At 43.4% G+C, this 23,899-nt stretch overlaps 1 long non-coding RNA gene across 1 annotated transcript in view; it reads left to right on the forward strand.

The window, feature by feature from the left end:
• The window catches only part of LOC147583195 (uncharacterized), a 71,459-nt gene extending 58,878 nt beyond the window's left edge, over positions 1 to 12,581 (forward strand). Inside the window, exon 3 of the long non-coding RNA XR_015246158.1 lies at positions 12,163 to 12,581. This is a non-coding gene — a long non-coding RNA (uncharacterized LOC147583195). The remainder of the gene's footprint in view (positions 1 to 12,162) is intronic.
• Positions 12,582 to 23,899: the final 11,318 nt, after the last annotated feature.

The following is a 23,899-nucleotide window of genomic DNA, read 5'->3' on the forward strand; positions in this document are numbered from 1 at the left end:
TTCTGAGAGCCCTCATCCCAAGATAACCTGCAAAGCACTCATTGTGGTCCTTCTGAATAGATGTCTGAGATTTGAAGACCCTTCACTCTTGGGAGCCACCAAGGACGGGATACAGAGTTGAAAAATGTCCAAGGGGGAAAGCAGAGCAGGACTTTTTTGGGGAGAAAGGGGAAAAACAATTGTGAGAAGAGCAATTTCTTTACAGGCAGGAATTTCAATTTGTACGCATGTTGGTTTCACAGTTCAATAGAACTGGATTCTGAGCGTCCTGGAAATCAGGTTTGTTTTTTGTTTTTGTTTTTTAAAACAATGGGCACCATTCATTCCTAATGGAGATCTATGAACTCTGTGTGTGTTGTGTGTATTTAGACAATGAAGAAAATAATTATTTCCTATTAAAGCGTTTTACAATGTGGATAATTTGGGGTGCCTGGGTGGTTGAGTCGGTTGAGTGTCCGACTTCAGCTCAGGTTATGATCTTACAGCTCGTGAGTTCGAGCCCTACATCGGGCTCTGTCTGACAGCTCAGAGCCTGGAGCCTGCTTCGGATTCTGTCTCCCCCATCCCTAACCTGCCCCTCCCCCACTCACACTCTATCTCTCTCTCTCTGTCTCAAATATAAATAAACATTAAAAAAAATTTAAATGTGGATAATTTGGGTGCAAAAAAACCCCCAACTTGATTGAAGTCTCTATATTTCATTATGTTTGATTAGTCAGACTTCCGGTTTACTTTCAAGGCATATTTTTCAGAATAAGAGGATAGAAGGTATTTCATTTGATTGTTCATTAGCTTGATTTTAAGCTAATAAATATTTATTTTTTAAGTTTTTAAATTTATTTTGAGAGAGAGAGAGAGTGAGTGAGCATGAGCAAGGAAGAGACAGGGAGAGAAGGAGAGAGAGAATCCCAATCAGGCTCTATGCTGCCAATGTAGAGCCTGATGCAGGGCTCGAACTCACGAACATTGAGATCATGACCTTAGCTGAAACCAAGAGCCGGATACTTAACTAGCTGAGCCACCCAGGTTCCCCAAGCTTATAAATATTTAGATAGCTGGTTTTGGGGCCTCCATCTGTCCTGTTGAGCCAGGCCTCACAACTCTAAGGGGAGGGACCATCCTAAAGATCCTCAGCCTCTTCCTTTTCTCTCCCTTACATCCAGCAGAGAATAAAGATTTTCCCCCTCCAAAGCCCTCCCTGAATTTGCTTCAGGGGCTTCCACTCCAATGTAAAGTTTAGTTTAGGAGAAGTTTCTCCTTATTAAGAACTTTGTCCCACAAGGAAGGAATGCTTTCTGAGGGCCCATGTATAGTTTCTCTTCTAGGCTTTGGGGAGGTTATACTAGCCAAACAGATCCAGTCTCTGCTTTTATGAGGCTTAGTGGGGAGACAGACATTTAAAACCAGACTAACTCAACAGCCACTTATCTACCATGTGGTCAGTGTGAGGCGGTCTGCCGAGGAAGGTTACAGAGTCTGTGAGGGTGCATGAGGCAAAACCTGGCAAGATTTCTTTATTGACTCTTTCTGCCAAGACTTGACAGTTGAATAGGATTTGATTGGGAAAAACAGACATGAAGACTATTTGGGGCAGAGCTGTAGTTCAGGGAGGCTGGGAATGGGCAGCTGGTGGGGGAGGAGGCTGGGACAGGTGGTGGGGTGGGTGATAAACAGGCTGGTCATACACGTAGGGAAAGTAGAGTGGTGGGAAGTCAGTATGTAGTACAAAGGTTTGGAATGGGCCTTGCCAAAATCAAAGTTGCTTGCAAAGATTTTAACCTGTTCATCCTGGGGGGTTCCAAAAACATTTTTTTGTGTGTCACCTGGGCTGAATATCCTCTTGATGGGGCTGCAAGCAGAACTTTGTGGACCATGGTAAGACTTCACGTAGTGATCTGAGAACAATGGGACGACATCAGAGGGTTTTAAATAGAAGGGTGTCTTATCAGGTTTATCAAGTGCCACCAACAAAACTGTCATCTTGACCCAACAGAATCAGTAGCTCCCAATGTTGAGACTTAAAGGCTTTGCAAAGAATATTATAATGTGTGCATTACACATTATAATTACAGAAAAGTTTCTGTTGTCATTGCTTGTGAAAGCCATGACTGCTGCCTAAATTAAGAAAAAATATGAATAATATGAATAACAATGGGGGGGTTTCCTTTCTTTAGGTTAAACTTTTTTGGGGGGAAGAAAAACATCATTTTCTTTTTAAAGAAAAGAAACATTTAGAAACAATTTTTAGAAACTGTTTAAAAGGGGAAGGGGTTACCAATGTTCATAGCTTCCCTATCGACAATAGCCGAAGTGTGGAAAGAGCCCGAATGTCCATCGATGGATGAATGGATAAAGAAGATGTGGTATAGATATACAATGGAGTATTATTTGGCAATCAAAAAGAATGAACTTGCCATTTGCAACTACGTGGATGGAACTGGAGGGTATTATGCTAAGTGAAATTAGTCGGAGAAAGACAAATATATGACTTCACTCATATGAGGACTTTAAGAGACAAAACAGATGAACATAAGGGAAGGGAAGCAAAAATAATATAAAAACAGGGAGGGGGACAAACCATAAGAGACTCTTAAATATGGGGAACAGAGGGTTACTGGAGGGGTTGTGGGAGGGGGGATGGGCTAAATGGGTAAGGAGTATTAAGGAATCTACCCCCCAAAATCATTGTTGCACTATATGCTAACTAACTTGGAGGTAAATTAAAAAATAAATAAATTTTACAAAAGGGGAGAAAGGATTAGTGAAACATGAGGACATTTGATCTGCCTAATTGCTGTTCAGTCTAACAGCACACAGCTACACTAAAAGAGAACTGAACTCAGTATCTGACTTATAACTGTTTGGGACCAATTGATTTTTGCAGTAATCTCACTCCTAAAAAAATTGTATTCTTAAAAGAAACTCATGGTGAGAGGAGCAGAAGCTAACGCTGACATATCAGTCTTTGATATGGAGGTACAGTAGGCAGACATGAATTTTCCCAGATTAAAAACAAATGTGTAATGGAAGTTGAAATATAAAGAATTTCTCCATTTATCTTCTTGACTAAAGGGAGAAAAAAGCATCATACACACTGTAGATCATTTGAGTTTTAGGCTGATGATTTGAAACATTTTTATAATAATTCAGTGGCTCTTTTTGAATATCCAGATGTTAATAATGGTTCCCTGCTATGTGATTAGGAATGAATCTGCCAAGGAAAAATGAAGCCTTCTCTCTTGGGGAAAGTTGAGTTACTTCTGTTATTTTCCCAGGCTTCCTGGGGAAGTCTATCAACATACGAATAAATGATGGGAATAGGAGTCTGGCTGGTCACCACGGAATTATCGGCTTTGTTTTTTGAGTTAGACCTTTATTATTTACACACTCAGTTTGAAATACGACAAATGTAGTAAGTTTCCAATGATTTTATTCCTTGAAATCCAGCAGTCCTTATAGGTTTTGAGGTTGGAAAGCCTGTGCTATTTTAAGAAAAGTTTCTGTTGTCATTGCTTGTGAAAGCCATGACTGCTGCCTAAATTAAGAAAAAATATGAATAATATGAATAACAATGGGGGGTTTCCTTTCTTTAGGTTAAACTTTTTTGGGGGGAAGAAAAACATCATTTTCTTTTTAAAGAAAAGAAATATTTAGAAACTATAAACCTCTCTTAGAGACGTCTCTCAGAGTAACCAGCTTGGATAGTTTTTGTTTTATGGCTCTATGCCTGATATGGCACTTGCTTTCATTTTCTCCTTAGTATCGAAGGTACCTAAGGCATCTTCAGTCTAGAATCCCGTTCAGAATAATTGTGTTCAAGCATTACAATACTTCATGTGGTCTTCATCTACTTTTGCAATCTTCATGTATACTTAGGAATTGGAACATTTCTGTTAGAATACTTAAAAATGAAGATTTAAATAAAAAGGCCTCTAGATCAGAGGCTTTCAAGGCATGGTCCATGGACTGTTTCCTGGGAATCCACAAGATCAAAGTGTTTTCATACCGATAGTAAGATGTTATTTGCCTGTTTCACTGTCCTGGCGTTTACACTGAAGGTACAAAAACAATGGCGGGTCAGCTTGCCGGCTCCTTAGCATAAATCAAGGCCAGGCACCAAATTGTACTAGTGAGCACGTGTTCACCACCATGTACTTACAGAGGGAAAAAAGCCACTTTTACTTAGGAACTCCCTTGATGAAGGTGTAAAAATTATTCATTGTATTAAAACTTGACCCTTAAGTGTACATCTTTTTAATGCTCTGCGTGACGACATGGGACATGAGCGTTAAGGCTTCTCCTGTACCTTGAAGTACAGTTGTCTTGAGGAAAGGTCTTGTGAGATACTCTGAGCCGGGAGCTGAACAGTCACTTCCTCCACGGAGTCCCCCTTTTACCTGCAAGAATAACACACACACTGTGGATATTTAGACTTGGCAGATGTAGTGGGTCTTTTTTATGAGAATAAACAAAATATGCTTTTTATGTCAAAGAAGTCACTGATTATATGTATGGCTAATAATGAATGTAAGCTTTCAAGAGAAAATTGGAATTTTGGAAAACTTGTATTCAGCACCATGAGCTTGATAAATTCAGAATATTTAAAGACTTTTCTGATGACATCAGAGGTGATAGTAAAGCATGCAATACCTTAGATATTGTAATATTAAATGGGATAACATTTGGAAGAGTGAACCAACATTTCCCCAACAACCAACAGTCAATGTGAAGAGATCAGGCATGGGTAAAAGAGTCACGTAAGGTGCAAAGTAGAAAATGGATTTTAATGTAACGAAGTATCAAAAGTTAATTTTTATGGTTTCAGACTCTATAGTATAACTAACCTTTAAGAAATTACCACTTGTTGAATGTTGGTGTAGTATCAAAGAAGAAGATCCACAATTATCTGATAAAATTACCAAAATGTTTTCCGTTTTAACCACTTAATCATGATGGTAGACAATCAAAACAATGTATCGCAGCAGAATGAAAGTAGCAGCAGATATGAGAATCCAGCTGTGCTAAGTTAGACAAAAAGAAAAATTAGATCTGCAAAACTGTAAAATCATGCCATTCCTATTACTCAACTTAATTAAAAAAATAATTATGGGGCGCCCGGGTGACTCAGTGGGTTAAGTGTCTGGCTTTGGCTCAGGTCATGATCTCACGGTTCATGGATTTGACCCACGTCGGGCTCTGTGCTGACAGCTCGGAGCCTGGAGCCTGCTTCAGATTCTGTGTCTCCCTCTCTCTCTGCCCCTCCCTCACTTGCACTCTCTCTCTCAAAGATAAACAAACATAAATTTTTTTAAAAAATTTAATTGTGGTAAAATACATATAACATAAAATTTACAGTCATCACCATATTGAAGCGTATAGTTCAGGAATGCGGTGCATTCACATTATTGTGCAATCAATCCGTACAACTCTTTTCATCCTGCATCAGTAAAACCATACCATTAAACAACAATTCCCCGTTTGCTCACTCCTCCCCAGCCCCTGGCAACCACCCTTCTACCTTCTGTCTCTATAAATTTGACTACTCTGGGTACCTCATATAAGTGGAATCACAGTATTTCTTTTTTTATGACTGGCTTATTTCACCTAGTATGCATTTTTGTTCGTTTTGGGAGATTAAAAAATGCTATTTATGTTAACATGCCCTTATTGTTATTTTAACAAACGGTAAATACTTTACAATTCCCAGTTTTAAATTCTAATACAATCAGTACCGACAGATAAAAATCAGCTCTTTGCAATGCTCAGTAAATTTTTCAGAGTATAAAGGGGCCCTTAAGGCAGAACGTTTGAGAGCCACTGTTGTTCTAGATACATTGTGTCACAGAAAGCTTATCGCTCTGTATGGTTCAGAGAGCCTGAGTCATTTCTCAACATCCTACAGCTAGCAGATGCCCGAACTCAGATCCCACCTCTTTCAGGAAGCTTCCCCAGAACTAAGTGCGCTCTCTTCTGCTCTCCAGGTGTCTTACACACGTTTTGATTGTGCCAGCAGGTGCACTACCGTGGTTTTAATTCTTTGTTTTTCTTCCCACCCTATGATGGCTATCATGGCAGGAACTGTACGATGTTCACTTTGCATCTCTATTTATTCTGTATTTATATTAACTGAATACTTAATAAGTGGATGGATGACGAAAGCCAGATGGTGGCCAACAAACTTTGAAAGTTACAGGTCAGCTGTATGTCCAAGTGCATGACGCGGAATTTTAAGGGGCTCTGAACTGAATATTGTTAATGGTTATTATAGAGTTTAATGGGTTTGAGAAGAAATACCTTTCATGTGGAACTTGTCATTTCATAGATTTCATTGTTCAGTATGAGCTTAACGTTAAATGTTAGGTAATTAATATTCTAGTGAGTACTTTGGAAAGGCACAAAATTGCGAAGGTGGCGCTCTAATGCGGAAATTTGAAAAATTTTGTCTTATTCCCAAATAGTATTACTTCTGATGAATGAGTTTTCTTGCGGTCCTCCTTTTGTACCTCTGCTGATTAGAAGAAATCTATTGGCTGAGATTCCTCGAAATCTTTATAACATGTGCAAATATGAATTAATACAGAATATAAGAATGTCATAGTATGGGGTTTGAAAGCCAGTGCTAATACAGCTTAACAAATGTTTTTTAAAACCTCATCTTTTCTTCACAATGGCTTTATTTCTTACTTGTTGAAAACATCTTTAAAGTCTTTCTCTTGATAGATGTTCTGTTTCTCTAAAGACATGGAACCACTGAGGAAAGTTTTTGAACTTGATTATAAAGGGTCTGTGTTAAAGATTAAAAACTCGTGGAATGACACATTAAACCCTCGCACTCTTCATATGTTATTAGTAATAAACACAGTTAATACGTATAGATGCTGCCACGATAAAGAGATTTTCAGTGCTGTGAACATTGTTTTCTGATTTACTATGATTTGGGTATTTATTGATCTAGGACTATTTCCAGCCTGAAGTTATTAGGGTTTGGGGTCTAAATTAGGCAAGATATCAGAAGATCTTAAATTCCATAGGGAAGAGTGTCTGGGAAATGTGCCTTTTGCTGGTCTCTGAGGAGTAAAGCTTTTGATCTTCTGCATACTTGGTTTTGATTTACCTCCAAAGCCACGTTGACCACTTTGGCGCTCACGGCTACAGCAGAGTCTTTTAACTAGAGTGATAGGGCAAGCTTCAGTTCCCGTTGCATTCAGACCAGATGCAGGTCTTGTCTTCCCCTCCCCACTTGAAGAGTGTGGGGAGGATGCGTTATGAATAATGTCTTCCTCCTAGGGACCTGGTCCAGGGATCAGAATTTTTTGGAAGTGAGTTGGCCTGCTCTTTTATCTAACCCTGTTTAGCTCTGAAAATCACAGACTGTCTGAATTGAAAGGGAATCAAAGACAAAGCTATCCAACACGCCTCTTTCACGGTAAAGAAACTGGGAACTAGAGAGACTAAGTAATTTGCTCGGTCAGTTGTGAATTGGTGACTGAAACTCAGGTCCCTCATTAGAAGTTCGGTTTTCTTTCAGCTACCAGCTAATGGAGAATGTTCGTGGACTTCTTGGAACATAGTCCTGGAGTGTATAGTGAAGTGGGGTCAAGCCCACCCCAACTCCTCTCTCCCTCTCTCTCTCTGTCTCTGTCACACACACACACACACACACACACACACACACACAGCATTCCAGTCTCAGGTCCAACCCTCAGCCGCTGTGTGACCATACTCAGCTCACTTATGGAAACTTCGGCTCTGGGAGGTGATTGTCTCCGCAGAGATGCTTGTTCCTGCGTGGGCTGTGGCGTGGATTCCATGAGACCATGTATGTGGAAGCCCTCTGTGAGCTGTAAAACGTGGATGAGCGTAATGTAGTGGCAGTAACAGAAAGCCAAGCCCTGAAATGCTTTAGTGTGTGCACGGGTACAAGAAATCTCGCGAGGTGGTGGTGAAGCCTGCCGTGTGTTCTCCTTTGCATAACTCACAACTCTGTAATTATAATATTGTTATAACCAAACAGGCAGTCCTCCCCCTTCCTCTCCTCATCCCTGGCAGCTTCTTAAGCCCAATTCTCAATTTCAGACCTTGCTGGAGGTCCCCGTGGGCCTTCGGTTTGTTATTTCAAAGCTATGATAAAAAGAGTTTAAAGGTATAGACATGTTTAAGAAAAATATACTTATTGCTCTGGGCCTTTTCATTCACTCTGTGATATCTGACAACCTTGTTATACTTGCTAGAGCTGTGGGCTGCGGGGTTTTCGGTGGGGTGGGGCAGCTGGGTTTTGACCCCTGCTCTGCTCTGTGTCCCTTTGGATCACTGTGTAAAATAAGAAGGCTGGCTCAGAGGACCTCTTAAGGCCCTGTCTCAGCCAGCCCAGGCTGCCCTAACAAAATACCATACACTGTGTGGCTTAAACAATGGGAATTTCTTTTCTTATAGTTCTGGAAGCTGGATGTCTGACACCAGGGTGCCAGAGTGGCTGGGTTCTGGTCAGAGTTCTCTTCCAGGTTCCCAGACGGTTGGCTTCTCTGCGTCCACACACAGCAGAGAGAGAGAGAGAGAGAGAGAGAGAGAGAGAGAGAGAGCAGTTTGAAAAAAGAGTTTTGTTTTTGTTTTGTTTTGTAACCCCACTTTTTATTTCTTACACGAGTTAAGAGACAAAGGCATGCAAAATAATAACTATCCATGTTACAGGGCACACAATATAGAGAGAGTTAATTTGGGACATCAGTAACAGAAAGGGAGAACAGAGCTTTCCGGGGCAGAGTCGGGGGAAGAGTTGGGGCGTGGTGACTTTGTATCCTACTGAAGTTAAGTTGGTATCAGCTCAAACCAGATTGTTACAAATTTAGGACGCTAAATGTAATCCCCATGGTAACTCTAAAGAAAGCATTTAACAGATACACACAACAAGAAATGAGAAGGGAATCGGGTTCACTGTAGAAAATCAACTTCATTCCCCAAAAAGCAGTAATGGAGAAAACGAGAGACAGCAAAAGGTAGAAAACATAAAGAAAACAAATAACAATATGGCAGAAGTTCTTCCTTATACTAATTACTTTAAAAGCAAAAGGATTAGACTTTCCAAACAAAAGACAAAACTTGGCCAAATGGATAACAGACAAACAAACAAAAAATGGCTCTTTTCTGGTAAGGGCACTCATACAATCATGAGAGGCCCGTCTTCACCATCTCATGTGAACATAATTTTCCCCCCAAAGCCTCACCTCCAGATACCATCACGCTGGGGGTTAGGAGTTGCAACATAATGAATTTTGGTGGGTGGCGGGGGGCGGGGGGGAATGCAATTCAGTCCATAGCAGGCCTCTTCTAATCGAAAGGCTGGGAGTCAACATTACATGTAGAATGTAATGCTAAGTACTGAGAGATACCAGAAAATTCTTGGTACAGAAAATCCATAAAAGATCTAACTCCTAAGGAGAACATAGCCCATTTGGAAAGCAACTGTAGTACAAAGCCATATGAGGAACAAGGGCCTGCAGAAGTTCAGAAGAACGAGAGAGCACTTAAGGCTGGGAGAATTAGGATGGCTTCCTGGAGGAGGTGGCATCGAGTTGGATTTTGAAAGATAGCAAGATGTCAGTAAATGATGGTGGGTGTGGGGTAGGTGCCAAGTGACAAGCACAGAGATGGAACAGATGAGATGAGAGTTGGAGAACCGATGAGTCAACCTGCTGGCCTTGAGTTTAGTTGGAGATAGTCCCGGAAATACTGCTTCAACTCAGACAATCCTAAAAGCCAAGCTGAGAGTTTTGGAATCTATGTGATGCCTGGAGAACCTCTTTATTTTATTAATCAAAGTGGACTTTGGGGAAAAGTAACCCTACTGCAGAGATGGGACTGGCTGGGGCAGAGAAAAGATGAACAGAGAGACCAGTCTGGAGCCTATAGAGAAGTGGTAACTTCTCACTTTCTCTTAAACATCTAGGATGTCCGTTGCAAAAAACAAACAAACAAAACAAAAAAACCAAAAACAGCCTTGGACTTATTCACCACTGGAAGCTGCAACCGTCCTTCTGGTTTTGGCTTCTGCTTTAGGTAATCAGATTTATTTCCTCTTGTCAAGCATTCTACTCTGTTGACATAGTAGACAGAGGCTCTGGGTACATCCTGATAGGTGTCTGTAGCCAGGACAAGAAAAATGTTGTTTTTAGGAGCAACTGACACAGGGGAGGACTGGCATTTCACCGGTCCCTGCAAACCACCGCTTTGGCAGGACTGCACTGCCTTGCTTTGGCAGGACTGGAAGGAAAGCATGAAGAAGAACGTGCTCGACATACGTGACATCTTAGGAGCCGTCCTCTTGAAGGATAGATGACTTTTGGTCCAGTTTTCTGTATCCCTGACTCCTACAAGTTGAGGCAGGCAGTCTGTTTGCTTTTGTAATCCAAAATTCCTTAGGCTTCTCCGGCTCTTGAACCTGACTGTTTCCGGCCGCATGGCAGGGGCACCTGTGCCCTCCTGTCCAAGCCTCCTGATCTTATGTATGGGTCTGTTTCCCATGGGTTCACACACAGCTCTCAGGGCCCCTTTTGGTGTCTGTTTCCTACAAAGGCACTGGAGAATGCTGATTCCTGGACACCGATTATTGGAGTTTCTGAAGATTTCAGAAGCTACCAGGCCTCCTTCAGCTCTCACTCTACTAGAGCCACTTTGTGGTCAGGGAGAAATGGGGAGAGGTGGTCCACGGTTTCCCCTCGGGGTCTTTGGTGTCTCTGGCTGGAGCTAAGAGCACAGACCTTCCTCCTTCCAGGCTGTTTACTTCCTGATAACAAACACGCGAACCCTCTGGTCCGCAAGATTTGCAGATGCGGCCGGGCCCTGAATCGCAGAGCCCGAGTCCTGCCACAACGCACGCCAGCCCTTACAAGGTTTGCTTGTGCCCTGACTTGGTTGTGTAAGCTTAAAGCTGGCTGGGACAGCGGAGCAGGTGCCAGGGGCACCGACGGCAGCTGCTCCCAGGGTGTTGGGGGCTCTCTGGTGGGCCAAAGGGTGGCCCAGAACCGCATGTAGATCTGAGGCATCAGCCAGGAACGTTTTCATTTTCACAACCCCCCCAGAGACAGGCTGGGTTTTCACGGTATCAAGACAGAGCTGGGGTTCTCAGAGGGATGAGCTCTGTGACAAGACTGTTGGCAGCTGAGTCCACTGGGTTCCTGGGGAGGGTAAGGGACAGCGATGCAGGACAGTTGTTCTGATACACCTGTGCCAGACCTACCACAGCACCACATACCGTATGGTCTCATCGTGCCCTGTTTGGTCCTCCTGGACATATCTGCTGCTGATTCCATCTGAGCTCATGCTGCGCTTCCTCAGTCATTACGGCTTTTTATCATCCACTTTATTACCCACCTATTGACCTATCCCCTACTGACAGATATTTGGGTTGCTTTTAATCTCTTGCTGTTTTCACAGTGGTGCCATAAGTTATATCTAGCATACATCATTTCACAGATGAGCAAAGTACTTGTAAAGGGCGATACCGTTCTCGAAGCAGAATTGCTGGATCAACCAGTATGTTCACTTAAACTTGAGGTAAATATTACCCAGTTGTTTTCTGTAGAGGCCATCCCTCTCTCCACTCGCACCAGAAATGTATGAGAGTTTCCATTATCTCACGCTCGTATCAACACATTCTATTTTTAAGCTTCTTGGTCTTACCAAACTGACCTGTGAAAAAAATGTTTTCTCGTAATAGTTACAGTTTGTTTCCTACTATCCTGAAAGAGGTTTTGCACCTTAAGAGAGCACCTTCAAAAACCACATACTACCCAGCCCTTTCTGAGTAGGCAGAGGACAGAAGGGAAAAATAATTCAGAAACTGAGGTCTCAACCAGCTGAAAGATCACTGTCATACGTTCCTTGAGGACGAGCACGTGCCTTTTTCCGTTTCATCTCCACTGGCGCACAAAACTCACCATAAATGTGTGTCAGGTTGAATTTGCGTCACTTTGGTGTAAGAGGGGAAGTCTTTTTCATATCTGCCCTTCAAAACTTTGATGTTTTCCTTTCAAGAGTTTGGAAGTGCTTTCCTGAAAAATTCAGTTCAAAGAGTTCAAGTTTCAATTCTTGTTAGAGTATTACCTCCTGAAGGCTCCCTTCAACAATAATGCCATTATTTCCCCGACTTTGTTGTTGTCTTTCCAGAATCATTGTGCATCCGTGAGGAAGGTGTCGGAACCACACGGCTCTGAGGGCATGGGGAGAAAACATTCTGTGAACCGTCTGGACTCCAAAGGTTGAAGAAAAGTTTCTCAACAGCCTGCATCTGCTACCAAAGTTTTCATGTTGCACGAGCCAGTATTAAACGTCAGTGAATTACAGCTTTTTGGTGCATTAACCTTAACTTTAAGACATTTACCAAAGGAGTTCTAATCACTGGAGCCCAGGGGAAACATTAGTATTTTAATCTATACTGCAGCCCAGTATTGAAAACTTTATTAGCATGCGGGATGATATATCAAGATCTCTAAAAAAAATGAATCATTTTCGCAATTTGTCTTTGCAACCATTAAAACTTTCTATAAACATAGATCTATGCATCCAATAAAGAGCATCCAATATGATGCTTTTTGTATGCTCAAATATTTCAAAATTTAGGATAACAGTGGTAGTGGCAATGAAACTGATATCTATGTTCCTTGTTCTGCCCCCCCTCGGGCATAGAGAAATATCTGTTTTTAGCCACCAGGTTCCATGCTAGATGCCATGTAAAAAAAAGATTATGGATCGGATCTCATTGCCTCTCTTTTTCCCTTCCTGCTTCCTTGTCTTCTTTCCTCCCCTCAGGTAGATGCAGTCAAAAGCGTATGTAGGTGTGCTTCTGGTTTTTCTAAGCCTTTGTACAAATACATTATTTTTTTTCTGAAAACCTTTTCATTGGCAACAAACCCTAAGAAAGTAGTTGACTCCACAGCCCAGAAATAGTGGTTACAACACCACTTTCTTGTGCAAAAATCTTCTTTTCGCGTGTCCGAGTGCTCGATATTCTAACATTAGGGTTTTTATCCATTTAGTTTATTTGTTAAATATTTTTTAATGTTTGTTTATTGTTGAGAGAGAGAAAGAGAGGGCGTGAGCAGGGGAGGGGCAGAGAGAGAGGGAGACACAGAATCCGAAGCAGGCTCCAGGCTCTGAGCTGTCAGCACAGAGCCCAATGGGGGGCTTGAACTTGACAACCGCGAGCTCATGACCTGAGCTGAAGTGGAACGCTTAACTGAATGAGCCACCCAGGCGCTCCTTGCCTGCCTTTGAATTACTAGCCTTGGCACTATGGCTTTAAACATGAAATGGACTGGCAGGGTCAGAGTCGTGTATTGGAGTGTCTGTTAATTTAGATGCTGTGTGATGTTGAGGCTGAACCACATGACACTGAGCCCGTCAGAATAGATGGTGTGTATATACTAACGAGCACATTGGATGCTTCATGTGGGGAAGACATGATCGTAAATGGGAATACAACCAAATGAACATATAACACCAAAAGTTTGGCAATGCAAGGAACAGTTATCCGGGGCCAAGAGTGAGAAAACAGATGGGTACTCGGACTAGACCACCCAGGCGGGGACAGCCAAGGTGCTCATCACGGTGGTGTGGATGATTGTCCAGTCAACTCCCACCTCCTGCTCTCCTTGCGAAAGATCTTGGGTGAGAGAGGGTCCAGATACTGGAGGCAGAAGGTCATCAGTAGAGACACTCCACTGGGGTCGCCCTGAAGCTAACTTGTTCCCAGTTGAGATGACTTTCCGAGAGGTTGTTCGAGGAAATAATTTGGGCGTTTAGTTTACCTTGGAGAGATCTGAGGGCTTAGCTGAAGAGAGGAGCCAAATGCGTTAAGATTAGATTCTGCTGAGGTGGCAGAAACCTCACCATAACAGTGGCCTAATAAAAACTCTATTATTATTCATATAAAAGATGAAGAGATGTGTCAATCTGGAGCTGATATCTTGTTCTACGATGTCAGGCACCCGGTCTCCTTCTACCTTGTTGAGCATGTGGTTTCTACCGTGGGACACAAGGTGGTTGCTCAAGCCCCTGCCATCACATCTTTCTAGAAGCAGAGAAGGGGAGAAGGGAGAGAAGGGCATGCCCCCTCCCATTAAACACAGTTCTAGATGGTGCCCACAGCCCTCCCTGCAGTTGCACACCTATCCAGGATTACTCAGAATCCTGACATGTCCAGCCCCCAAATTAGAAGTTCTTCTTGTCAAAGAACAAGGGGAGAAAGGATTTATTTTGTAGTATAGCCATCAGTCTTTGTCACTTGAAGGCAGACAAGAGGAATGTCTTGAAGTTCTGTGAGTCATTAGGGTTGGGCTTCCAGGGCTGGTCACTCCAGATCTGTAACTCAGGCATTACCAGGAACTGCTGTACGCTTGTGGGGTGAAGACAAGGTGGGGGCGGGTTGGAGAGGCAGCTCGTTTCCCGAGGCCCATGCCCATGCATACAAGCACCATGGGATAGACCCACCATGTGGACCAGCGACATCTCCTGACACATGCCCCTCACAACAGCACTTCTGCAAAATGGTAGAAGGCCTGACTCAAAAGTTGGGGTTCTGAAATAATTTTGTGCAGTGTCACTTTATAGACATGAAGCAGGCCTCTTTATGGTGAGAAGTCTCAGGACCTTTAGTGTGGACGATAGCGTATTGTGGAACTCCAAGTGTAGGATCGGGCCTGTGGTGTCCTCCCCCCCTCCACCCACAGTGCATCTCCAGGATCCTGGGGTGCCCACCCGTGGACTCAGAGACCCACAGGACAAGAGACTCTGCAGGTGGATCTCCTGGTGCTGTCTCTGGCGATGTGAGTAACAGCAGACTGGAGCTACATGAGGAGATTGGGGGAGGGGCAGCAAAGGGAGCGAAAGATGCCGAAGTTCAAGTTGAAAAAGGAAGAAGTGATTTGTAATCTGGATGAGACAGCAGAGGCATGGGGGTTAAAGTGGAAAGTCTCAAGTAGGACAGGTGTGACAAGAATTCTGATTGATCCTCCTCCCAGGATGGCAGAGAGAGAGGACCTGATTTTTATGACCCAAACGAAGATCAGCAGTGCATTCAAAGCAGTTGGAGAGGGGGTGCCCCATGTGTAACCTGCAGGCTGACCATGAGACAAGGATAGCTTGAGAAAGCCAGAGTGACATTAGACATGTCCTTCCACACACCTTTTAGCTATTCTGGATAAAGGGCTCTTCATAGACGCTGCTTACGAGCTGAGCTTTAGCCCTCCAAAAATATGGAGAATTATCTTTCCCTCAGATTTAAAACTTTTATTTTAGGGAAAACGTCCCCCTTTTCCTAAAAGGTGTAGGGAAAATAAACTTCCAGAGGAGGAGTCGGTGGTGGTGGTGTTCATATGCGATGGGGAAGTAGGAGTGGCCTTCCCCGTGTCCCCTCTTCTCTATGTGGGTTTCTCCACATTATCTGCTATATGGAGACAAGTCTATGTCTTTGCAAACCCCATCTTTGAGGGGTGGAGAGACAGAGAAGGAGGGACAAGAAAAGGAGGGTGAGAAAATATCATTTTTCTCTTGCAACATATATCCCTACCCCTTCACTGCCCTCCTGCTCTGTCACTTCTGGCTCTATCTTTCCACAATTACTGAAATTCGCTCATTTGATACAACCTTCTGGATGCCCCTTCTCCCTCTCCATTTTTGGGGTTCCTTCTGTATTTTGACTTCACAACAGAAATCAGAGCTCGGCTACTGGCTTTTTTAGATGTTGGGAGCACACAGCCAGTGCTCCCCAGTGGAGCCTCGTCCATGGTCCAGGCGCACGTTCTGGGCTGTGATTGAGGATCAAATGGCGGGTCTGCTGGCAGGTGCTAGGTAGGGGAGGCTTGAAGTTCATGTGCACACTCTCTCCGTTATCTTAAGCCTCCTTCAAGCTGCCTTTCATTTATTTTAACCTGATTTTACTGGAACAAATATGCTCAAAGATCGAGTTAGGGGTGGAGACAAAGTACTGCTAATTCTCCCTTCCCTCTGCCCATCAAGCTAACCAGTCACTTTGTGCAGCTCAGCAGAGCGGAACCGAAAATTCCTTACCCTTGTTTGTCTCCATACCCGTTGGAATTTAAAATAGAGAGCGAAGGTAGTTTCTGAGAGAGCCTCTCCTTTCCATATTTGAAGATTAGCAGCACGGTGTGTATTTCTAGCAGGACTTGGTACGACCTAAGCGATGCTCCCGGCACTCCCCTAGAGACACTATTCTGTGCGCAAGCCCATCTCACGTGGTGTATGATAACTTGTCCCCAGTGCTGCAGAAAACTAAGAGGGAAGAGTGAGAGAATCCACTCATGCATAATTGAAGTCTAGGCAGATATTTATTGGATTCATAAGCCTGAGTTATTGACAGAGAGAAGGGGGAAATAGCAGAATTGTCAGTGGCATTAATAATCTGTGCCAAAGGGTAGCAGCACCTACGTACTTCAGGAGGGCGATACAAAAGGCACACACGTCCAGCGGAGGAAGACATTCAGTAAGCTCTGGCCAGGGCAGCTCCAACAAATCTATACTGGATCCCCAGCTTGAAAAGCTCACACTGAGACTTGATAAATGTGCCACTTCATTTCTCTGAGTAGTGTATTCCATACGTGGCCAAACACTTCAACACTTCAGACCACATCCTTTCTGATTTTAGAATTTTTCCCAACAAGAGTGCGTTTTAAAACCTGAACTCCTGGATGCAGGAAGAAAACTTTTGTGGACAGACCAAGCAGAATGTTCAGCTGGCCGTGGCTGCGGGGAAGGAAGACAATATAGGCATTTACAGGCTGGGCCTTCTGGAATCCTCGTTGAGAAGTGTTGGATGTGGGCTCCGGAGAGGTCTGCCCACCTCCCCATCCTTACACTGTGCTGCAGCCCCTTTCAAATATCACACATGAACAGCAACAGAAAGCTTCTTTCTTTCCCTGAATGGGAGAAGTTAGCCTTAAGTTTTGTGCTTTGTATCGAGCGGGGCGCTTTATTTTTTGATTTTTACTTTTGATCGTCCCAAATTAAGTATTTGGAAATCAACTGACATTCCGTACCCCACCCCCACCCATGCCTTTCTTGGCAGCAATTAATTTTTTGGTCTGGAATACTTCCAAAACCTATGGAGAACTAACTTCCACGAGCCACTTGGTTTTCAATCATAAATGTCAGATACATAAACAACGCGTGTAGCACTGTCTCACATAACACAATTAAAAGATGTAAATACAGGGTCTTTCAGTCAAATCAACTGTGCAAATAAATACACTGTGGAATGTGTTACATATGTGCATCTTTAAGGTTATAAACACGCACATCTGTTTAAATCCTGTGTGTACGAAGTTTGCACACAAATAAAAGTTGGCGATACTATTTTTTCTTCCTCACCCCGTTAAAACAAAAGTGCATTTGTGTGTCAAAAAATCGAGTGCAATCTAAAAATGATGTGTATTTCCACCGCGTGTTTTTATATAAAATGAAATTACCCATCGTACTTGGCATTTACGTGACTTACATTCCCCTTCGTCATGAGCAATATTCGCATTGGATTGTGTTTACACTGTACCTGCTGGGACCTGAGGGATTCAGGTAAGAGCCGACCTGGGATGTAAGCTCAGGTCTTCCCCTGCGGCAGCTCTGTGAAGCGGGCAGGGAAGCAACCATCGAATGAGGTGAGCGGGGTTTCAATGACATGCAGGCCGGCTCTGCCTGCAAACATCAGCACATCTGTTCGGCCAGGCACCCTGTCATCTACATGGCAGCTGGGGGCCACGTAGAGGCCAACTTTCTGTCAGGAAGCTCAGCACATAAACTCAGAAACTGGGTGTAGAAGGAGGACGTTTTAATTCTCACATCTACTCCTTTAAAGTCAACACAGTTTGTGGGTTCCAGTTTCTATCATGCTGCAAAAATACTTCGTGCTGAAAAAGCACACTTTTTTAATGCTCGCAGAAGTTGAGAATTAGTAACCGTTCTAAATGAGCAGCAGCCACAACCACAAGCACATGGATGCTTGGGGCCCTCAGGTGCAAACGACCTCATGCACAAGAGCGAAGTGATGTCATGGATCTTGAGCTCTGGCTGCAACCGTCCAAACCCTCGCGGGGCTGACATTCATGGCCCTGAGGCCCAAGCACATTGGGTCTCTCACTCCTCAACAAAGGGAGAAATTTGGGCCAATGTGCATTTTCTCAGAGTCGTGGAATGTCTCGTGAAGGTGGGCCATGTTGTAAGCTATTGACCTGGAAGACCCAGAGAGGCGACGATCTGCTCTAAGAGCTGGTTAGTAACAGGGCCAGGTATAGGATCTGGGCCTAGTCTGGTAATCTTGTGTTTTGGTTTTGGTTTTCCGGTAGTTTTATCTCAGGAAAAATGACTGAGGAAAAGCTACAGAGGGTTCCCATAAGCCCTCTCTTCCACCTACTCCCAATTTCCCCGATTTTTAAAATGCCATCTTGTAACAGTGTGGAGGTTCCTCAAAAAATTAAAAATAGACCTACCCTATGACCCAGAAACAGCAGTGCTGGGAATTTACCCTAGGGATACAGGAGTGCTGATGCATAGGGGCACTTGTACCCCAATGTTTATAGCAGCACTTCCAACAACAGCCAAATTATGGAAAGAGTCTAAATGTCCATCGACTGATGAATGGATAAAGAAATTGTGGTTTATATACACAATGGAGTACTACTTGGCAATGAGAAAGAATGAAATCTGGCCTTTTGTAGCAACGTGGATGGAACTGGAGAGGGTTATGCTAAGTGAAATAAGTCATACAGAGAAAGACAGATACCATATGTTTTCACTCTTACGTGGATCCTGAGAAATTTAACAGAAGACCATGGGGGAGGGGAAGGAAAAACAAAAGTTAGAGAGGGAGGGAGCCAAACCATAAGAGACTCTTAAAAACTGAGAATAAACTGAGGGTTGATGGGGGGTGAGAGGGAGGGGAAAGTGGGTGATGGGCATTGAGGAGGGCACCTATTGGGATGAGCACTGGGTGTTGTATGGAAACCAATTTGACAATAAATTTCATATTAAAATTTTTTTTTTTAAATTCTGAACAAATAAATAAAAGTTAATCTTGGGGAAAAAAACCATCTTGCATTAGTGTGGAACATTTGTTACGATGGTGAGTCAGTATTGATATGTTATTGTTAACTCAAGTCCGTAGTTTATATTAGGGTTCACTCTTTATGTTATACATTCTATGGATTTTGATAGAAGTATAGTCACCTGTATCTACCATTACGATATCATATAGAAGGGTTTCACTACCCTAAAGATGCCTTGTGCACCACCTATTCATCCTCCCCACCCCCTTCCTCAAACCCTGGCAACCACTAAACTCTGTCCGTGATTTTGCCTTTTCCAACATTCATATAGTTGGAATCATACCACATGTAGCCTTTCAGATTGGCTTCTTTCACTCAGCAATATGCATTTAACGGTTCTCCATGTCCTCTGGTGGCTTAAGAGCTCATCTCTCTTGGGGCGCCTGGGTGGCTCAGTCGGTTAAGCATCTGACTTCGGCTCAGGTCATGATCTCGCGGTTCGTGAGTTCAAGCCCCACGTCGGGCTCTGTGCTGACAGCTCAGAGCCTGGAGCCTGCTTCGGATTCTGTGTCTCCCTCTCTCTCCGGCCTTCCCCCATTTGTGCTGTGTCTCTCTCTCTCTCTCTCTCTGTCTCTCAAAAATAAATAAATGTAAAAAAAAAAGAGCTCATTTCTCTTTAGTGTTGAATGATATTCCATTGTCTGGATGTACCCCAGTTTACCCATTTACCTTGGTTGCTTGCAAGTTTTGGCTACTCTGAATAAAGCTGCCATAACAGTAACATTTTTACTGTGGTACACTCCTTTCACATGGATTCGACCTCACATGTCAAGCCTTTGCAAGATGTATTCCTAAAAGTGATTGCGTTTGGCAATGTTTGGGTCCAATCACTTTCCAGCAGTTCCTGCCCTGTGTAAACCCTGTAAACCTCCAAAGCCCCTCTGTTTCAACTCTGAACATCTCTACTATGACATACCCATTCCAGCATCTGTTCCTTTATTCCCACCTCTTTATCCTATTTCGAATAGGTTAGACCCTCAGGTCTGCCAATCTGAACCTTACTCACCCTTCTAGTCTCCTTCACATCCTGCTTCTTCAATGAAGCATCCCCCTGAACCACAGGGGGATGTGGTTTGAATCCTAGCTCTACTGCCTTACTGAAGCGAGTTACTTCGTGGAGTTCAGTTTTCGCATCTGTAAAATGGGTCTATCAACATTGCAGATTGCTGCGCAGATCTATGTAAAGTGCCCAGAATACTTCCTGACACCTCAGTAAATGATGATGCTCTCCGTTTCCTACTCTTCCTTATCATTGTTCTCTTCACCTCCAAATGCAGAACTGATTTCTCCTCTGGATTCTCTGCTGTGTGTGTCCATGTCATGTCTCTAAACTAGAATGTGTGTGTGTGGGTGGGGGGGGGGTGGGGCGGTGTGGTACTTAACCCCTTTGACATGAACAGGGCCAGGGGCAGGGTTTTCAAACTGCATTCCTTTTGATATTAAATTGCTGAGGTTACATAACAACAACCCCTGTGTTTGTGGAATCCTGGTCCAGCTAATCTCTAAACACCATTTTTGCTGGGGCTGCATGAAGACACTCTTCTTGGGCATCCAAACTATTTTTTTTTTTTAATTTTTTTTTTTCAACGTTTATTTTTATTTTTTTGGGACAGGGAGAGACAGAGCATGAACGGGGGAGGGTCAGAGAGAGAGGGAGACAGAGAATCGGAAACAGGCTCCAGGCTCTGAGCCATCAGCCCAGAGCCTGACGCGGGGCTCGAACTCACGGACCGCAAGGTCGTGACCTGGCTGAAGTCGGACGCTTAACCGACTGCGCCACCCAGGCGCCCCCCAAACTATTTTTGAAAGACTAAGGGGACAACCATCTTGGATGGGGGGTATATGAGAGTTTGCAGCTAGCGTTCTTTTATTCTCTTCCCTCCATTACTCAAGGCTAAGGATCCCTTTGGAGGACTACCCTTTGAGTGACAATTGGAAGGTTTTCTTAGTGTGGAAAAATACTTCCTCCTTTTTATAGAAAAGGAGCCTCACAGGAATGGATTTATTTCACTTCTTGACCAGGAGTAAAAAAAAAAAGAAAGTAGGGTGGGGGGGAGGAGACTCTTTCTTAGGAGGTGGTGGGGGAGTGTTTAAATTCAAAGGACACTTTGGCCTGATTTAACCTGGGTTTCCAGTTTAAACATGTTAACTCAAAACTGCTATGGTGTAGAGATTGGGTCTGGCCCCTTGTGTATTATTAAGATATTCATGGTAGATGTTGTATTAAGAACTGGTTATGTAAACAAGCCCACAGACTAAAACTCAGCTCAATTGAATAAAGCAATTGGCATGGCTTTTTGCTTATGGGACACCATTCTACCCTGGTCCTTCTTCGTTTCCGGTGAAACTGACGTAGAGATGCCTAAGTATTGGTTTTGCCATCAAAACAAGTAGATACTTTCCTGGCATTGCCATTTGCTTTTCTACTGGGGTAGCTACGACTAGGAGCACAGGTCAAGGTTAAGCTATTTGCCAAGAGCCTCCAACATCTCCCCTCCCCACACTCTGCCCCAAACCCCAAATTCAAAACCAAACCCAAATAACCTAAAGCCCTTCAGTCCTGTGCAGGAAGTTAATTGGAATCACCCAAGTGGGTTATTGTTCCTCCTTCACTCGTTTGCCACAAATCAGTTTGTTTTTATTTGCCTCCAAACCCCCATTAAATAGAATTTGTCTTGTAGCATACAAATCATTTCCCATGACCGAAATGCAGATCTGCCTCCTTTTCCTAGTAAAGAATCTGAGCTATGTTTCTTTTCAACAAATCCCTATTCCCCAACCTATATTATACATCTCACCATGTTTTGTCTACTTGTCTTCTGATTCCAGCTGTGTCATTTTAGTTACCATGCCTTTGTGTCTCAGGACAAATATCATAGAGTAGGGGCAAGGTAAGGGTGCCGGTGATACACTATTAACCCAAACTTGGTTCTTGCAAGCCAGCATCCTTAACCAATGACCTACACCCCCTCACTGTTGACAGGAGCATTTTTTTTTCCTAATGCATATTTTAGTCTTGATTGACCATCAACCATATGGCATGATTGTCCTGTGGGTAAGTTTATTATTAACAGCTCACAGCTGGAGTTAGAATAACTACACATGGCTGTGACATTGCACTAATTGACCAAGACACGTCTGAGAACAAGATGCAGAACGTGGCCACTGCAAATTACTTCAAGCACAAATGGAGAGCTTAGTGGGAAACACCAATTTCAGATTAGAGGTTCTCTATGAGAAGACCAAATTGGTCAGGGGAGAGGGGCTGGCTAGAGAGAAGAAAGGAGGTAGATGAGTCATGCAAAGACATTCTTCTGAGCCCCCATTAGGTCTTTATTCAAGTGAATTATTTTAAACAGCTTCCTGTTAATGAGAAAGAAGCAGCCACACTTAAAGGGGCATTAATCCTGAATTTTTAAGTGCTCAGACAATTAAATCACTAAATCCATTGGGTGCCTTCCGTCCATATTTCCCTGTCTAATCCTGCTGTCACAGGCAAGGCTGGGCAAGATTTGAGAACAGCATGTGCTGTGTTAGCTCCAACACTTAGCATTAGAGTCAAAGAAGCTGAGTTTGGAGGGGACCCGGGGACTGTCTGCACCAGTGAGTGGGGTGACGGGGTGCAAGGACACTGGCCAGGGGTTGCACATGTGTTAACAGGCTACCACTGAGTCCTCTGGGGAAGGCTCCTGAAAATTATGAAATGTGAATAGGCTGTTTGTGCATCTCTCAGTAAATTTCTTTCTCAGATGTTTCCAGCCAGTGCGGCTCGATTGAGAAATGGCTGGGGGAGAACAGAGGATAAAGCCAATGAGCTCAGTGTCTTATAAATCAGCGGCACCGAGCTGAACTGAAACTGTCAAACTGTGGAAAAACCTGCTGCCATACAAGCTTGTGAGTCTTTTCAAAAACAAAACTGAACCCTTGTCTTGCTCTCTAGATGGGAGAGGGCTTAATTAAAGTTCATGGAGGAGTGAGGAGTGGAAAAAGAAATACGGTTTGCTAGGAAAATAAAAAAGAACCAACCCAAGGTAGTACATATGTAACATGTCCCAATTCTGATCTTGGCTCAGGCACAGAATTACAAGTGGGGTCGTGAAAAATAGCTAAGTGCTGTCATTAGTAAATCCTGCCAAGAGGTCCAATAATACTCTCTGCTCCAAAGCCAAACTAACTGAATAACCCTGTAGTCACCAATGTCATCATCCCCACTGCATGGATGGGGAAACTGAGGCACAGAAAAGGTAAATACCTTGCCTAAGGTCATAAAGCTACTCAGAAGACTGGTCAACCAAGTTGGCACCAGAATCCCACTCCCAACCACAATAGCACTGGTCTCTCTTTAGGGACACCGTAGATCTCAGGCTATAACCTGTGCTCTGGACAGTAGGCAGGTCCGATCCTGACAATTCTCATTCTAAGAAAGTCTTGCTCTGCCTTTTCATGCCTCAGATCTATCCAGATTCTGGAGTTGTGCCCCTGTTGCTTAATCGTTCCACACTTAAATGTGTCTGAGATTATGTTAGTGCTTTTTTTTTTTTTTTTTTTTTTAAGTCTTTATAACCAACTGCTGAAAAACAGCTTTAAATTTGTAAGCGCTGGCATTAGGAGGACCCAGTTAGGTTTCCAATAGCAATTGTAAGTCTGCCAGATTGCATTGTCTCCGACGTGTGAAGGGGTCAGGGTCAACCCCTTGTGCACCAGAAAACAAGGCCTGTGCACCCGGCCTGAAGTTGTGTTACCGTTGCCGGGGAAACCATAATTGAATTTCCTGAATTATACACAGTGTGATA

Source organism: Puma concolor, chromosome A2 (genome assembly GCF_028749965.1).
Source record: "Puma concolor isolate L17-30 chromosome A2, mPumCon1.1.hap2, whole genome shotgun sequence".
Lineage (NCBI taxonomy): Eukaryota > Metazoa > Chordata > Mammalia > Carnivora > Felidae > Puma > Puma concolor.